General features: G+C 53.8%; 1 protein-coding gene across 1 annotated transcript in view; it reads left to right on the top strand.

Annotated features, from left to right (window-relative positions):
* Window positions 1–13267, top strand: part of CCDC85C (coiled-coil domain containing 85C) — a 74765-nt gene that overhangs the window by 38189 nt on the left and 23309 nt on the right. The gene's annotated exons all lie outside the window — the stretch shown is intronic.

Here is a 13267-nt window from a genome sequence, read left to right as displayed (position 1 = left end):
TCAGATTCGGACACCACTGTAGGCTTTGTTTTGCTGATCCCAGCAGTGGCAGGTATGAGAAGGTACCCATGGGCCCTTCTGCTTCCTGAAGGACCGAGAACTTGGGGTTGTCACTTGCATGGGGCACACCCTGATGGTGCCACCCCATGAATCCTTGTGGCCCTACCCTGCTCCGCTCCCTTCGTGCCCTGCTGCCGAGGAGACACAGGTCTTGGAAGGGAGGTGTCCAGTGCAGCTGGGACTGGCCTGTGGGACCTGGCCTTCAGTGGGTAGCCCCCGGGCTGGGGTCAGGGGACATCTGGCTTTCCAAGTGTATGGGCAGGTGTGAGGGCCACATGGGTGGGTTCTTGAACCCCTCCTGCCAGTCCAGGTGGGCAGGTCTGGGCTGAGAGCTGCCCCTGGAGTCCAGGCCACATAGACCCCATGGGGCAGCTGGTGTGACCATTTCCTACAAGGAGTGGGCAGAGTGTCAGCAGGGCTGGGTGCCAACTCAGGTTTCTTTTTTTTTTTTTAAATTTCAAAGGGGATACATAATCACTGGAGAAAACTAGGAGGTTAGGGGGAAGCAGAAGAAAAACCAAAACCTAATCTAGCCCATCCCCCCAAGCCCTGCTTCTGAGATTTCATTCCCTAAAGATTGAACTGTTTGTTTTCTCTGCCTTGCATGGGTGTTTTAGCTGCTGGTTATCAAGCCATGTGTTTGGTTTGAATCTGGCTTTTTTCACTCAACATTGCATCCGATGCTTTCATCCTCTTAGTCTTTGTAAACTTGTCAGGTTTACATCCCTTCAAGTGGGTTAGCCGTAATTGACTTAACACTTCCCCAGTTGCTGGAAAAATTTAGGTTGTTTTCCCAATGGTGTGCCCTCCTGGTTTTTATTAACAGCACTGCTGGGGGTCAGAGTTTGACCACGAGCTGGGTGAAGCAGCGATGGGTGCCTGGGGCTGTGGTGGGTGGGCGGGGTCACTGGTCACCCAGGAAGCCGCTGTGGGAAATTCGGCCAGATGGTGATCAGGCCGGCTAATATTAGTGGTGATAAAGTGGAACTGGAATCTGCTTAGCGTTTCCCATCAGCTAGTTCATCCTTACCCTTAAGTGTCTGTAAGCGAAGGTCCCTCCCTTTTGCAGATGGGGAGACGCTGCTGTCAGGCAGTGGGTTCATGGCAGAGCCAAGTCCGGCCACTGATGCGTGGTCTTTCCACTCCGCCGTTATCTATGGTCAGTTGACATCAGAAACCTGGGGGTTGGGGGCAGACCGACCCCAAGAACCCAGGAGGTTTGTCCAGATTGTTCCAATATTGACAAATATACATCTCACGTGGGTTCAGAGGTAGGATCCCCCCCCAAGTTGGAACTGAAGAAGCAGTTATTTCATCCTGTTTCTGATGTTTCATCCTGTTGACCTTTATGTTTAGGAAACTGTGGACTGAGAAGCGGTCGTTCTTTTTGTAATTTCTGCAGATGACAGTGATGCCTCTTTGCTACTCTTCGCGGGAATGCTCTATCTTCCCTCAGCCTTCAGGGGTTCTCACTTCAGGAGGGAATTAGGAAAAGCTGCCCAGGGCTCACTGTGTATCCCTACTGGCGCCACCTCTGTGGAGGGCCATTGGGTTGGACTGGACAGATGGGAGCCACAGCGTCCACCCTCAGGTCCGACAGCATGGTGACAGCACAGAGCTGCACATGGCCGCCTCCTCTGAGGCTGGCTGGCTTTATGTCCTTACTGGGAACATTTTTAAAGGTGGCAGGGTCTGAAATGACAGGCAGGGGCCCCGGCAGGGCAGGGCCTAGCATACCTGTTGAGGAGCCAGCCGGTGGCCGTGGGGCCACTGTCCCCTGTCTGGCCCTGTCATCCCCAGCCTCCCCCTCCCTCCTGCCTCCCCCCACCACGGATACCTGGTCAGCATGCCTGGGTGGAGACAGCAAGGGCCTGGGGAAAAATGGCCACCGATTCTGGCTATACTACTTGCGGGCTTTGTGCGCTTAGGTGTATCACCTCTTCTCTTGGCTTCAGTTTCCCGACTTCTAAATGGAAATAATTGCATCTCCCTCAAAGGATTAGTGTGAGGCTCAGATAAAGTTACATTGGTAAAGCACCTTGCTGGTGAAGTTTTAAAAATGTCATTGGATTTTACCTTTGATTTTGAAATATATTCAAACTTACAGAAAAGCTACAGGAAATGGTACAAAGGGCTCTTATATGACTTTCCATCCAAAGTCACAGACTCTTAATGTCTTGCTCCATTACCTCCTCGTCCCCCCTCTCCTGACTTAGGGTGGGGCTGGAGCTCACCCACCCCTTTAGCCCTCCACACGCTGGCATTTCCTCGGAACAAGGTCTTTGGCTTTAATTGACATAAGGAAATGGGATGGTGACGTGTGTCTTGTCCCAGCAGAATGCAGCAGGGCGTTTGCCCTCTCGTCCGGCTTCCGTCCGGGACCACGCGTCCTACCTCTCCTTTCACCCAGCTGGCAGCTCCGTCTTTGCTGGACATCTCGTCGACCTTTCATCTTGCCTTCATCAGATGTTCCTTCAAGAATAGATTCAGGCTGTGCGTGTTGGGGGTTGTGCCCTAGAAGTGGTGCGGCGCTCGTTTTCAGCAGCCCCTGACGGGAGGCGTCTGCTCTGTGCTCATGGTGACAGGTTAAAGCCCATGTACTTAAATTATTTATTAACTTGGTAATTAATAAATCATTTGTGAGGAGCTACTTTGAGACCATGTAAGTATCTTGATCCTCATCAGACATTCACCCACTAATTTTAGCACCCGCAGGTCATTACTCTGGCAGTCGCCATGGTGATGTTCTGACTCCGTCTGTCCTTCTGCATTTAATCACTGGCATTCTGCCACGAGGGCAGCTTCCCCTTCCCATTTATCTGTGTCTGGAGGTATTTTTTTATTTTTATCAGTAGAGACTCCAGGATTCTTCTTCCAGCGGGGTTGTAGCCCATTGCTGTCAAGCTCGTTACTGTCAATCAGTGTCACCTTGCCTGGGACAAACAGCAGGCTTGTGCTGGGGTGGGTGGGCTTTAGGATTGGGAGCCCAGGAGTGGGCTGGGGGCCATACACCGTTCTCTGTCCTGGCCATGCTGCCGGCCTGGCCTGCGGCCTTGGGCAGGTTGGTAAACGAGGGTTGGGACAGGCTGGTCTCTGAAGCCCGATCCCCCCATCCTGAGGCTCTGGGGGTACCCTCTAGGACTCTGCTGTTCAACCAGGGCTAGCTCTGAGCCGTTCCTCGTGGCCCGTTGTCACCTGCCGTGAGTGATGACACGGAGGGAAGCTCCTTAGCACCCTGTCTCTGCCACCTCACCTCCCTGTGGCGCTTTTCCAGCACCACCCTTCCCAGGCAGAATTGAGGTCTGTTTATTCTCGTTAGTAACCAAACATTGACGCCATCCTGGCACTGGCCGCTCCCCTGAGCTTCAGGTCTGTTCATATCTTTCTTAAAGAAGCGCAGCATGTTGGCAGGGACCAGGGCATGCTACAGTGACAGGCTTATGCGCACCTGCACACCTGTGCCCACCTGTACCCTCCTGCACCCTCCTGTGCCCACCAGTGCCTTCCTGCACCCACCTGCACTCATCTGTATTGGAAGGCTTCTCAGAGGTTGGCAACTCCCTGGATGTATGTAGGGGTACCTTGGGACCCAGAGAGGGGAAGGAACCTGCCTGAGGTCACACAGCAAGGTGGTGGCTGAGCCAGGACTGGAACCCCTGAATCCCAGTGCGTGGAAACCCTCCTTCCCTGGCTGAGTGTTCCCGTGTAATGATGTGAGGGAGTCTGTGGTCCGTCGTTTCCCCGCTGATTTGCAACACCTGGAGCAGCCCTCAGGGGCTTGTAGAGGGCTGTGTACATGCCAATGCCAGAAAAACTCCACAGGGCCCGGTGGAAGCAAGTCCTTTGCTGGGGGTGCACGGCTGGGGAGGGGAGGGTGGGTTGGGATGACCTGTCATCTTCAGTGGCAAAGGCTGGGGTGCGGGGGTGTTCCTAGGGAGCATAGGAGGGAAGGCAGCGTGATCAGCCTCACCCAGAGTGAGACCCTGCCAACAGCCGCAGGTAGTGTCCTGCCCTCATCTCACCTGCACTCCCCCAGCTTTTGGAATTGGCTGTCCTATGGGGTCCGGGAAGAAGGCAAGACCTGGGGTCCCTCTGCCCCCCAAGTCTGGGCCATCGAAGGGACAGGCAGAGGTGACTGTCCACAATGCTGGGGCCTACCCCAAGCATTGATCCCTTTTAACCACCACCCCATGTGCTGGTTATTCCCTGCCAGACTCTGACTGGCAATCAGCAGCCCCCCACCAGCCCAGCCCACCTGGCAGAGTCCATGCATTTCGGTGCTTAGTGGGCAGCCACGTACCGTCCATCTCCTCCTAGGGTGGCTCTGGGAGTTGGGCCCCGCTTTACAGACAGCAATGCAGAGGCTCCACGGGTGAGGATCTGCCTTATCTCCTCACTCCTGAGTTGAGGGGCCTGGCCTAGGTGTTACAGTATCCTGACAACAACCTGGCAAGGCAAGCATCACTCTTCCCATTCACAGATGGGAAAACTGAGGCTCAGAGACATACAGTCACTGGTGCAAGACCACACAGCTTATGGGCAGGTGATCCTGCCTGGCCCCCATCTCTCCCTGCTGGCCAGTGGACCTTCTACTCTAGTTCTGCAGTGGAGGTCCCAGGTCCCTCTCCCAGGGAGGTACATATGTCCCCCATTCCTGGGGCCTGGATGACCGAATACTTGGCCAGCAAGACCGAGGGCTCCCAGCCTGTCACTCCTGTTTGGGGCCCCCTGCTGATATCATGGTGCCAGGAGCCATGCAGGAAGTGGGCAGTTTTCCAGGTCCTGCCCACAGCAGGCAGGTGGCCCTTGAGCCAGAAGCTCATGTACACCCTGCCCTATTGTGGGGAGAGCCTCAGGTCCAAAGGGCGCTTTCAGCTGTACTTTACTGGGTGAAAGGCCACCTGGGAGAGTTGAGCAGATGACATGGTAGGAGGTTGGACTGGCAGACCCGCATATCCCAGAGAGCCCCCATGAGCACTGGTACCTGCAGTGATCAGGGCCTCTCTCTTTGGGTGCTGGGTAGGGTGCGTGCCCTCCTGTGGGTGGCCCAGGGAGACTTATCTCTCCCACTGCTCCGAGGGGACACTGAGGTTCAGGGGGCCACTCAGCCTGGCACACACAGCCAACCCACACTCGCCAACTTGAGATTCCCCCACCTCGTCCCTGCCAGCTTTACCCAGGGCTTGGAGCCAGCCTCATCAAGGTCCCATGTCATGAGCCCAGTGGGGTGTGATGCGTCCCCTGGGGCTGCTGTAGCAGATGACCATCACAAGCGGGTGGTCTAGAGAATAAAATTTATTCTCGCTGGAGAGAGAGGCTACAACAAGTGCCACCATGTTTCCTTCAAATGCCCTTCATGTGTGGCATTCCTGGACAGGCTTAGTGCCCCACTTTCTAGGTTCGTAGTGATGTACCAGCTTTTGGGAGATGGGCCTGAGGAGGCCCTGCCGGAAGCTTGGCTGACCCAGCCTGCAGGTGGGCTCTTGTGCCAGTGGAGGGCAAGTGCCGACCAGATGCCCCCACCTGGCACAGCACCACTGTCCCTGCTATGGGCTGGTGTTGGCAACCCTAACTTAGAGCTAGGTCAGCAGGGCGTGGGCTTCGGTTCATCCTTCTCCCTGTGTTGTGACGTCAGTGTTAGCAGCCCGGGGCGGGGGCTATTTGGTGGAGTACCCACTGAGTGCCGGGCTCTGTGCCAGGGGCTGTTGGAGCTGGTAGCTGCAGTCCTTGTTGGCTGTTTATCTCATACTGTAATTGAAACAAGGCCCAGAGTGGCTAGGCCAGTTACCCAAGGGCGCAGAGCATGTGAGAGGCAGACCCCCAAGTCTGAGTTACCTGTTCCTTCTGAAACAAGTCTCCACAAATTTGACTTCCTGCACAGCACAGATGTCTTCTCTCACCATTCTTGAGGCCAGAGGTCCTAACATCGAGATCTTGTCAGGGCTGTGTTCCTTTGGCAGTTCTGGAGCCTTTTCCAGCTTCTGGAGCCCCCTACAGTCCTTGGCTTGTGGCCCCTCCTCTGTCTTCAAAGCTAGCAACTTAGTGCCTCTGCCCCTTTCATACTCAAAGCTTGTTCAGACTTCAGCCGGAAAGTAGTCTCAGTTTTGGAGGACTCGTGTGATTAGCTCGGGCCCACCTGGATGATCTAGTGTAATCCCCCACCTTGAGTTCCTTAACCAGCGTCACCTCTGCAGAGTATCCTCCCATTCCAGGGATTAGAGTGGAGGCATCTTTTGGGGGACATTATTCTGACTTCCGCAGTTCCCAAGCCCAGGCTGAGCTCTATCTGGAAAAAGCCGCTGGTATTGTCATATGGGGAAACTGAGGCCTGAGGTTGGGTGGAAGGTGCCTCCTTGGCTGGGAACCCTGCCTCGTGTCTTCCCCCATCCACAGAGGTGCTCCTTTTCTTGTGACCTGGCCCCAATTATCTCCTCTTGCAACATCCCCTGCATGTGAAAGGAATCGGCCCCTTCCCAGGCCCTGCCCGGAGGGTGACGCCATGGAGCTGGGCTTGCCTGCTCGCTGGACTCCTTTCGGCCAACGGCCGCCCTGCTGTTCATCTTATATGAAGCAGCAGCCTTGCTTGCTTTCCCCAAGCTGCGTCCGTCTCACTCCCTGCTGGGCGCTTCCTCACGGCCCTGCCTAATTGGAGGGATGCTTCTCACAATGGCGTCCCTGCCCTGTGTGTCATCTGGTCCTCCTGCCCTCATTTCCCTGGGGCCCGAGGGTGGCAAGGGTATTACAGAAGGTCACAGAGCAGGTCAGGGCAGAGAGGGTCCCTGTGGTCCCCCGTCTCCTGGCAAGCAGGGGATGTTCTGCTGAGCAGCTGGTGGTCCCTCGCCCACAGACTCCTTTCTCTCCTGGGGAGAGGGGGGCAGCTGTTGGCCTGCTGCTGTGGGGTGGGGTGGCGCCAAAGGAGGCCCCTTGCTGAAGATGCTAGAGGTTTTATGTCAGCCCCCTTGGAATTGGGATCCAGGGAAGAATGGTATGGAATCAAGAGTTTCCATTTTCTTTTCTGGACATTTCTTTTCTGTGCTATGTGGATATTCTTCCTTTTTAAAACTGACAAACAAAAAACAACGTTGCTCTTTTCATAGAATTTCTTAATAAAAAGCAAAGCTTAGAGAACAGGGAGACAGCTGTTTCCTCCACTGCCACTTTTGGCACATGACCAGCACTTTTGCTTCAGATCTCCTGAGAAAGAAAGCTCTACAGGTAGAGTTGAGATGCCTTGTGTGTCTCCTACCTGTCCCCCACCCTGCAGAGAGAGCTGCTGCCTGGCATTGGGTGCTCACTATTCCGGGACACGGTTCTGTGTTTCCCCTGCAAGGCATGCATCCACACAGTGCCTGCCGACTCTCTGTGTCTTCGGTAACTTGTCCCCTGGCCCCCCACAGTGATTCCCAAGGTGGTTCCCTTGTTTGACCTGCGTGACTCTGGTTTGCCCTCGTTTATTTTCTCATAGCAGTACATCGTTTGGGGTTGGGCATCTGGCCCCCAGAGAGGATGCCACAGTGGTTTCCAGTCTTGCTAATATGGACAGGGCTGCCATCCACCTCCTCGGACCCGGAGCACCTCTGCCCTTCACTGAATTCCTGGGGGTGTGGCCTCCACAGGGCCCCTGGGGCTGCTCTCCAGGCAGTACTTGCCCTCCCTCCCCCTGCCCCCAACGCCCACCGCCACTCATGCCCACTCCACGCAGATGGGCGTTGCCCTACTCCAGGTGCTGTCGGCGCCTGCCCGCTCAGGCTCCCGGCTGCCTGGTTTCCTCTCAGGATCCGCCTGCTTCTCCACCAGCCTCTGCCCTCTTCCCTTCCATCCTGGTTGGGCTGTGGGAATTCTGGCTGTGACCCTTCATCCATCCTGAGCCAGGGCCAGCACATGGCATCTCCCAGTTGGCTTCCTGTCTTCTAATTTTGCGTCGTATCTTGCATGGGGCAGGGTTTTTAATATCACCCCGTCGGGTTTGACAGTTTCCCCCCTTGTGGTTTGTAATTTTTTGTTGCTCTTGAGTAAGAAATCGTTTCCTACCTGAAAGCATATGTCTATTTTTATCCCCTTCTCTTTTTAATAACAGCTTTACTGAGATAGAATTCACATAGCATAAAATTAAATTCCCCCTTTTAAAAGTATACAATTTGGGGTTTTAAAATATATTCCCAGAGTGGTGCAGCCATCACCACTGTCTAATTCCAGAATTTTTCCATCAGCCCCAAAAGAAACACAATACCCATGAGCAGTCACTCCCCACCTCCCCCCAGGTCCTGGCAACCACGAATCTTTCTGAATCTATGGATTTGCCTATTCTGGACATTTCATCTAAATGGAATCATATACCATATGGTCGTCTGTGACTAGCTTCTTTCACTGTCCCTAAAGTTTTGTAGGCTCGTCTGTGTTGTAGCATGAGTCAGAGAAGCGTTATTTAAAGTTGGTTTTGTACATCGACGTCTCTGATCTCCAGGCCTGGCTTCTGTGTGTGGGGTGAGGTGTGGGTCCACCTTTACTCCCAGGTGGAAAGCCAACTTGTGCAGTCCCGCATGCTCTGCGGCTGGTGCCTTCCCTGCCGGCTTGGGACGCCGCCCCTGGCTCACAGCTCTCTTCTGCCTGCCATGTCGCTCTGTTGTCTTTCCGTGGAGGTCGAGGCCACACAGCGCTCTTGTCACTGACCTCCCACTCCTCCAGGAATCCTTTTCGCTGAGTGGGGGAAATTCTGTCCTGACATGGCACCCCTGCCATCCCAGGAGAACCATCCGGAACCCCCTCTTCCTCTTGCTTCAAGCCTTTTTTTTTTTTACCCTCCACCGTGCTGCTTCCCCGCCCCCCCCCCCGCCCCGGGGGAGGCTCCAGGCACCTATCTGCTCACCTCCAGCCACTCGCATGTGTCCTGTGTGTTGACCAGACGCATCTCCCCCTCCTGGTCCCCAGCCTGCCCCACCCGCACCTCCGGCCTCTACGCAAGGCTGGTTTGCCCCTCTGCCATCTGCCTCTCCTTCTCCCCACTGGCCTGCGGGTTCCCCAAGGCAGGACCATTTGGGCCCCACCAGCCCCCCGCCCCAGCACTGGAGGCCAGGGGTCAGAATTTGCTGATCTCTTGTGATGAAAGCAAACCCCTCTTTGCCTGAAGTAAGCAAAGCTCTCCCCTTTTTTGCTATATAGGGGCCTGGCACATCCCAGAGCTCGGTAGATGTTGTTTATTCTCTCCTCTGACATTGGTTGTGCACATTTAGTTTCATCATAAACCCAGGAGCCTCGGTGGCTGCTGCTGCAGGGCTGAGCCTCACTAATTAACAGTCGGGGCTGGCAGGGAGTGGGGTCCCGGGGGACCGGGCCTGTGGGCAGCATGTGAGCAGCTCAGCTCCGGGTGCACGGTGGAACCCTCTGGGGGCAGCTAACGTGGACGCTGAGGCCCAAGTCCCCTAGTGAGTCCAACTCAGTTGGTCTCTGGAGGGAGAAGAGCAGGTTTTAATAGCTCCCAGATGAGGCCGGCAGCCGCTGTGTAGCTGGGGTCCCCGTGGTGCCTGCTCAGCTGAGGTCAGCACACGCGGCCTCTGTAAGCACAGCCTGGCGAGGACACATGACCGAGGGGTGGGCGCACTGTACCCGGGAGAGGAGCTCCTGCCGTCATGCACGGGCCCTGTACCTGCAGAGATTGAAGGTACCAGGAAGGGCCCCCTTTCCTCTTTTCCTCTGGCTTGAAGCAATCTTACAATTTCAATTTGGCACGCCAGGCTTCCCGAGCAGCAGAGGGAGAAATTAGCTTTTGCTTTAGGAGCACTGAGTGTACCAGATCCAACATGGGGCATGTGATCAGTGACCCAGCTGGAAACAGGGCTCCCTGGGTGGCCGCTGGCCTGGAGCTCAGTGAGGGGTTTGGCAGTCTGGCGGCTTTCCCTAGAATAGGGGTGCTGGTCGGGCAAGTCTCTGGACTGGGGTGCGGCTGGTTGAGCTCTGCAGAAGTCCATGGAATGGCAGGCACGGGGCCAGCCCCCAGCGGGCAGAAGGGGCCGAGGCTGCTACCGCCACCCCCTGCTTGTCCTGGCCTCCCGGCCACCCTTCTGCCTCCCATCCAATTTGAAACTTCAGTGGCTTCAGTGGGTGGCTGTGTAATTGGAAAGTGCAATAATTTAATCCATTCTCTTTTATTATAAAAGAAAGATGCTTCCCTACTCTAGAAGCAGATTATTGGAAAATTAGCTGAAATATGGTATAGAGAAATAAAGGCACTCTTTTTCTCCTCTGAGCAGCACCACCCCCAATATTTCTGCAGATTTTATTTGAATGCATCAGTTTTAAAATGTAGCAGTGATTGCACATTTAATTTTGCATCTAGTCCTTTCCCTGTAATCTTGGGTTTTTCTGTGTTGTTTAGGAGACAAGCTCTGGGTCCTCAATATCATTTTTTTTTTTTTTTTTTTTTTTTTTTTTTTTTTAAAGGAAAGACAGAGAGAAGGAAGGAAGGATAGAAGGAAGGAAGAGAGGAAGAAAGGGAAACATCTTTTAAACATTTTCTTGTTTTATTGTATTTTGTTTCTCCCTTTTCGTTACATGGGCTGGGGCCGGGAATCGAACCGAGGTCCTCCGGCATAGCAGGCAAGCACTTTGCCCGCTGAGCCACCGCGGCCCGCCCTCAATATCATTTTAATGATGGTCGGGGGTACCTCTGTGCCATTGTTGGACGAAAAGTGATTTCCAGTTTGGGCGCCTACAGTGCTGTAGCATTTTCCTATGAGAATGAATTCTTAGGACCTATTCCATTGGAATCAGTGGATGATTTAAAATGTCTTGAGACTCTTGTGTTGTTCTTTTAGAAAGTGCAGCAGCAGCCAACTCTGGGCTGAAGAGCGTTGCTCCAGGCAGCCACTCGGGGTGCTTACATGGGTGGTTAGCGGGGCTGTGCTTTGGACTGGGAGCTCTGGGCCAGCGGGCTGGGCCGTGGAGGCTGAGCCCTGCAGGCGGGCTGCGGGGCAGATGGGGTGTTCTTGGGCCATTCGTGGAGCAGCCACGGGGGTGGAGATCAGCATCCCAGTGCTCTAGCCGAGGAAGAAGTTCGCTCACGTGTCCAGGCATCCCTACCACCATGGAGGGCGCTGAGGCGGGTGTCGGGACTGTTGGCGTGGGTGCTGGTCTGGGGTCTGGCCTGGGGGGTGGCGAGGCTGGGAGCTCCTTGCCCATCCCTTAGAAATAGGCGGAGGGCGATACAGCCCCCTGGCCACGCTCGGAGACTGCAGTTGGGCAGCGTGCCTTTCCTCTGGAGGGACTTAGTGCACCCAGATCGTGGCTGGCTGCCTCCGTCCTGGCTCGGGGCTGAGCCTCTGGGGCTCGTGCAGGACCGTGGGGCACGGAGGGGTGCTTGAGGCCGTGTCCGGGTCTCGGGCTGTAGTGGGGTATCCCGAAGGGCATCTTCACTCTGTGGGTTTGTATTCGTGTCTCTCAAAGGTGGCCCGAGTGCTATCAGCTTTGCCTGGGGCTGCCAGGGGCTCAGCTTGGCACAGCTGCCCTGTGGACACGCCATGTCAGGGTGCCCTCCCCCCACCAATGGCAAGTGGACACTTTATTCCTCATAGTCTCCTTGCCTGCTTGTCCCTTGCCAGGCTTCAGGGAGGTGCTGGATAGGGTAGTGCCACATGTCTCACTTGATACAGTGGTTCCTTCCTTCCCCCTGCCTGTCCTGCCCCGAGCGGCCACCACTCATGGGTTAGGTAGTTGTGTAGGCTGTTTGGGTTTCTTGTCTTAATTTGGGGAGGTGTTTGGAGTTGAGCTGATCCATCGTTTCCCAGTTGGCGTTCCAGGGAACCCTCCTGTTAGCTGCGAGGGGTTTCACCCCTGCATGAGGGTCTGGTGTGTTTGTCTGTTTGGGCCCTGGCCCTCCTCGGAGACCGGGATGTATCCTTGGAGTCCCACTTGGGTGTCATGGGAGCTTCTGGCCAAGTGCCTGGCTCCTTCGGACATGCAACGAGAGGGACCTGATTAGGAAAGATGGCGCTTACCTGTAGCACCGGCCCCTGCACAAGTCATTTTTTTAAGAAAATTTATTTTGTATTATCAAACCAAAACAACATACAAACATGAACATTCTTAGCATACAAACGTTCCGTGCATATGTACAATCAGTGGCTCACAATATGATCACATAGTTGTATATTCATCATGATCATTTTTTTAGAACATTTGCATCATTCCAGAAAAAGAGATAAAAAAAAAAGAAAAACTCACACATGCCATACCCGTTACCCTCCCTGTCATTAACCGCTAGTATTTCCATCTACTCAATAGATTTTAACCTTTGTTCCCCCTATTTTTTTCTATACCCCTTTCCACTCCCTTTCGTTGAACACTAGTATTTCAGTCTACTCAATTTATTTTGACATTTGTTCCCCCATTATTTATTTATTTTTAATCCATATTTTTTACTCATCTGTCCATATTGTAGATAAAAGGAGCATCAGACACAACGTTTTCACAATCACACAGTCCCATTGAGAAAGCTATATCATTATACAATCATCTTCAAGAAACATGGCTACTGGAACACTGCCCTACAGTTTCAGGCACTTCCCTTTAGCCTCTCTAATACACTTTAAACTAAAAACGGGACTATCTATAAAATGCGTAAGAATAACCTCCAGGATAACCTCCTCTCGACTCTGTTTGAAATCTCTCAGCCACTAACACCTGATTTTGTCTCATTTCTCTCTTCTCCTTTTCGGTCAAGAAGGTTTTCGTAATCCCCTGATCCTGAGTCCCAACTCATTGTAGGATTTCTGTCCCATGTGGCCAGGGAGGTTTATACCCCTGGGAGTCCTGTCCCATGTAGAGAGGGGGAGGGCAGTGAGTTTGCTTGTCTTGTTGGCAGAGAGGCAGGCCACATCCGGGCAACAAAAAAGGTTCTCTGGGGGTGACTCTGAGGCCTAATTTTAAGTAGGCTTAGCCTATCCTTTGCAGGGATAAGTTTCATATGAACAAACCCCAAGATTGAGGTCTCAGCCTATTATTTGGTTGTCCCCACTGTTTACAAGAATATCAGGGATTCTCTAAATGGGGAAGCTGAATTTTCCCCCTTTCTCACCATTCCCCCAAAGTGACTTTGCAAATGCTTTTTTTTTTTTTTTTAACATGGGCAGGCACCAGAAATCAAACCCGGGTCTCTGGCATGACAGGTGAGAACTCTGCCACTGAGCCACCGTGGCCTGCCATCAAATACTAT

Source organism: Tamandua tetradactyla, chromosome 12, assembly GCF_023851605.1.
Source record: "Tamandua tetradactyla isolate mTamTet1 chromosome 12, mTamTet1.pri, whole genome shotgun sequence".
Lineage (NCBI taxonomy): Eukaryota > Metazoa > Chordata > Mammalia > Pilosa > Myrmecophagidae > Tamandua > Tamandua tetradactyla.
This window is presented reverse-complemented; position numbering and strand designations above follow the sequence as displayed.